The sequence below is a fragment of the Triticum aestivum genome, chromosome 7B (assembly GCF_018294505.1).
Source record: "Triticum aestivum cultivar Chinese Spring chromosome 7B, IWGSC CS RefSeq v2.1, whole genome shotgun sequence".
Lineage (NCBI taxonomy): Eukaryota > Viridiplantae > Streptophyta > Magnoliopsida > Poales > Poaceae > Triticum > Triticum aestivum.
This window is the reverse complement of record NC_057813.1, coordinates 149,281,748-149,286,723: the sequence shown is the minus strand read 5'-3', so window position 1 is coordinate 149,286,723 and position 4,976 is coordinate 149,281,748. Positions and strand designations below refer to the sequence as shown.

Below are 4,976 nucleotides of genomic sequence, written 5' to 3'. Positions count from 1 at the left end.
TACACTAAATAATAATTCTATATAGTGCATATCCATTGAAATTAGTATATGGTTCACTATCTCCATGTGCCTTTTGTGGGTAAATATTAAAACACACCTCTTTATTTAAATATTTATCTGAAAATATTCAAACAAATTCAGGCATCATCTTACGTATTAAAATCACGCACTAAAATATGTGAAATTCATAATACCATGTAGAAAGCCAACAAGTTGAATTCGTTGTTGCCACACCGAGAACTTGTAGGACAGTAAACAATGAGAAACATACACACATGGATCACCTACCGTATCGTAGAATTCAATAGGCTCATTCTCATGAGGACCATGAAATCAAATATAGCAACATAAAACCAAATAAAATACATAAAGATAATACATAATCATCATGTACATATTCAACATATTTACACGATATCCATGATGTATAAATTTCCAATACATAATGACATATATTTTGACACAAAGTAAAGACATCGAACGGAATCCCTAGAGGATGTGCATATGTTTATTTAATCTTCGTGTATGTATGTGGGTGTGTGGCATTTGATGCTTTTACTATGCAGTAGGGTAGGAAGGCTCCATGGTAAGACCACACATGCCTCTCTTGTCAGAAATGTCCTTCTCCATTCTTAAGTACCCGTTCTCGCCCCATGTTGTACCCCATAAATTCTTCAATAACCAATATTTTGTGCCATCACTCGTCATTCCATAACCAATAGCTGCAATGCCATGGTCTAGGTCAGTGCCGCAAGAACCAGTCATCACTCCACCTTGGTAAAATTGGAACGTCATGTCACCACCATCCACAGCCACTGAAATAGGTTGGTTCACGACAGCCGCCATGAGGGCACCTTCATTGTTGGCTGGCACATCCTCATAGCTCTTGATGGTGGCAGCACCTTTGGATCCACTCTTGCACTTGCCATCTTCTGCCGTATATGGGTAGCTAGACTCACCAGTAAGGCCACCGTTTGAAATGATGAACTTGAAGGCATCATCCATGAGCCCACCCTCACAGCCTTGGTCCACACCGTGGACATCACAATCTACCAACTCTTGTTACGATAAAGAGATAAGCTTGCCAGTTTTTAGCTTGATGATGCCCTCGGTAGCAGCAACAGCGGACAATGCCCAACAACAACCTACAAATAATTGTATTGTGGGAAATACATGATCACATAATTTTTTAACAAAAAACATCTAGATACATATATGACATACATCATTACACTATGTACTTACAACATTGGCCCTGATCCTTGATTGGAGTGACCGCACCCTTCGTCCTCCAATCTACTGTTGCCGAAAGTGCATCCAAGCTCACGTTCTCATACCTGAATCCCGTGGGAGCCCTCTCCAAGCTCGCTTTGTATCCTTTGTTAGCCTTTGTCATCTGAAACTCCTCGTTGGTGAGGTCAGCGAATTGATTGACACCCAAATAGAACTTGTGGTTCTCAGTGTTGAAGGACTCAATGAACTCGACATTGGCCTTGAACACCTTCAACTTATGAGCCTTCTCCGTGGCATCCTTGTACACACGGCCATACTGGGCCATCCAACTCTCGTGCCATGCTACGATGGACAAGTCATCACTGAGCTTGCGAGCTGCTAGAACTGAACTACAGAGGCAGAGGCAACCGAAGATGGCAAGGAGCAGAACCTTTGGTGGGTTGGCCATGTTGACTAGATGATGTGTGTGTCTTGCTAGCAACTAACTGTAGTATGTGGTATGTCTGTGGTTTGCTTTGGTTTAACAAATGGAACTAGGTAGCATATATAGTCACCTTTACATAATTAAGTATTGGGGATAGTGAGATATGGTGCTTGCACGATGTAATGAGTAGAAAGAGGCTCCTGCGTAGCGGTAAAGTACTTCTGGTATAAAATTCTTGTTGCTTGTACGTGCGCTTGCTGCACATGTGAGAATGACCGGCCAACGTTTGATTATGTATCTGCTTTAGTTAACTATAAGTTGATTAGCTGTTCTAGAGATAGCCATTACTTCTGGTCCATATTGTTAGGCTATTCTTGTGTACCAGGTTTTCTTTGGGTATAACCGGTTAATTAATTGGCCTTTAACGATTGCAACTTCTTCTCTAGTCAGGAGAATTCTTCTTACAACTTCTTAGCTCCGAGTGCGCCAACGTCTTGCATAGATAGAGGAACACGGGAACTTCCTTTTTTTGGGGGGAAGACAACAATTATGACCTTTTTTTAGAAAAGGGGTATTACCCCAGCCTCTGCATCAGAAAGATGCATACGGCTCATATTATTAAAAAACAAAACCAGTCTCAAAGTCTCCAGTATCTGAAAGTATGAAAAGAAAATAGGATGCTCAAGCGAGCCTAATCAAGAAGCCAGAACCGGCTGGCAAATAAAATAGGAGCACTACATGCCTATCCTATTACATGACTGCCATCCAAACCGGTTGAAAATAACCCAAGCTACCATCTCCCATCGGGTAGACGCAGTAGCCAAACACCCCCTGGCCTCCGTCGGAGTGAGTAGCGACCACATACGGATGAATGTTGTGGCCCTGAAGATAACCTGCAAAAAGTGAAAGTTCGTTGCTCTGTTAAAAACCAAATCATTTCTGCAGTTCCATACTGCCCATAACAAGGCACAAACTCCAACACGAATGTGTCTTGCTATATCCAAGTTAACCCCATCAAGCCATGTTCCAAAGAACATATTGATAGAGGTAGGTGGAGTAATATTAAAAGCAATATGAATCGAACGCCAAAGAATATTAGCCAGCGGACAATCTAGAAAGAGGTGCCTGATAGTTTTGTTACGATCACAAAAACTACATCTAGCAGAACCCATCCAATTGCGTTTTGCCAGATTATCCCTTGTCAAAATGACTTGTTTATGCACAAACCACATAAACACTTTGATTCGCAAAGGTACCTTAACTTTCCAGACGTGCTTCGAGCAAGGAATGACACTAGTGTTTATGACATCCAGATACATGGATTTGACCGAGAACCTGCCGTCCTTAGTCAGTTTCCAAAACAATCTATCTGGCTGCTGAGACAGCTGGACATCCATCAGCCTTCGTACAAGATGAAGCCAGGCCTCCCAACGATCGCCTACCAGCGTCCTCCAAAAGCTAATATTTTGAGGCGTGGACTGGAAGATAGTTGCAACGTAGGCTTCTCGACGTTGAACAATGTTATACAGAGTAGGATATTGAAGTGCCAGAGGCGTCTCCCCAAGCCACGTATCCTCCTAGAACCTCGTGTTAGCCCCATCACCGACTAAGATTTTTGCCCTGTTAAAGAAGAGGGGCTTGACTCTCATCAACCCTTTCCAAAACGGTGAATCGGTCGGGCGCACAGTCACCTGAGCCAATGTTTTAGACTGAAGATACTTATTTCGTAGAATTTGAGCCCAAGTAGCCTCTGTCTCGGACGAAAGTTTAAATAGCCACTTGCTAAGGAGACATCTATTCTTGATCTCTAGATTTTCAATGCCTAGACTGCCTTGGTCCTTCGGCCTACAGATGATGTCCCATTTTGCAAGCCTATACTTTTGTTTCAACTCATCATTCTGCTAAAAGAATCAAGATCGATAAAAGTCTAACCTCTTCCTGACCCCCACCGGGACCTCAAAAAAGGATAAAAGAAACATGGGCATACTGGTGAGGACCGAATTAATCAGAATTAATCGACCTCCATATGACATGAGCTTGCCTTTCCAACAGCTCAGTTTCTTTTCAAAATGATCCTCGATGCACTTCCACTCCTTGTTCGTCAGCTTACGATGATGAATGGGTATACCTAAGTATGTAAACGGTAGCAAACCCAACTCACATCCGAACAATTGCTTATACGCCTCCTGGTCCTCATTAGCTCTTCCAAAGCAAAACAGTTCGCTCTTATGGAAGTTAATCTTGAGTCCAGACAATTGTTCAAATAAGAACAACACAAGCTTCATGTTTCTTGCTTTCGCCAAGTCATGCTCCATAAAGATGATAGTATCATCAGCATACTGCAATATGGATATACCACCATCAACTAGGTGCAGAACCAAGCCAGAAACCTGCCCCGCATCCTTAGCCCAGCCTATTAAAATAGATAACATATCAACCACTATGTTGAATAGAATCGGTGACATGGGATCTCCTTGCCTTAGTCCTTTGTGTGTCTGGAAATAGTGACCTATATCATCATTCACTTTAATCCCTACACTCCCTTTTTGCGTAAAGGACTCAATCTGGTCTCGCCAGGCCTTGTCAAATCCTTTCATACGCAAAGCTTGTTGAAGGAAAGGCCATTTAACTTTATCGTATGCTTTTTCAAAATCCACTTTAAAAACCACACCATCTAGTTTTTTTGAGTGGATCTCATGGAGCATTTCATGCAAGACGACCACCCCTTCAAGGATATTTCTATTTGGCATGAAAGCGGTCTGGGACGGTTGCACAACTGAATGCACAATCTGCGTGAGCCGGTTCGTCCCAACCTTGGTGAAAATTTCGAAACTGACATTAAGCAAACAGATAGGCCTGAACTGCTCAATGCGAATAGCCTCTGTCTTCTTAGGAAGAAGAGTTATCGTTCCAAAATTGAGCTTGAACAAATGAAGCTGGCCAATGAACAAATCATGAAACATCGGCAACAGGTCACCCTTAATGAAATGCCAGCACTTTTTGTAGAACTCTGCCGGAAACCCATCTGGTCCTGGCGCTTTATTGTTTTTTCATTTGTGCAATGGCCTCAAACACCTCCTTCTCCGTAAAAGGAGCAGTCAAAATCTCATTCTCTTACGTCTCAAGTTGAGGAACATCCTCAACTCTTGACTCATCCAGGGACACAAAACTCTCTTCCGGAGGTCCAAACAACTGCTTATAATAGTTGGTAATGTAAGCTTTCAGGTTTTCCTGACCAACTATCGTCCCTTCATCTTGTTCTAATTGAAAAATTCTCTTCTTACGATGCTTTCCATTAGCAATCATATGAAAGAATTGA

The 4,976-nt window shown here is 42.2% G+C and overlaps 1 pseudogene; it reads right to left on the bottom strand.

Moving 5' to 3' along the window:
- Positions 1-558: 558 nt before the first annotated feature.
- On the bottom strand, positions 559-1,681 carry LOC123157100 (senescence-specific cysteine protease SAG39-like; annotated as a pseudogene).
- Positions 1,682-4,976: the final 3,295 nt, after the last annotated feature.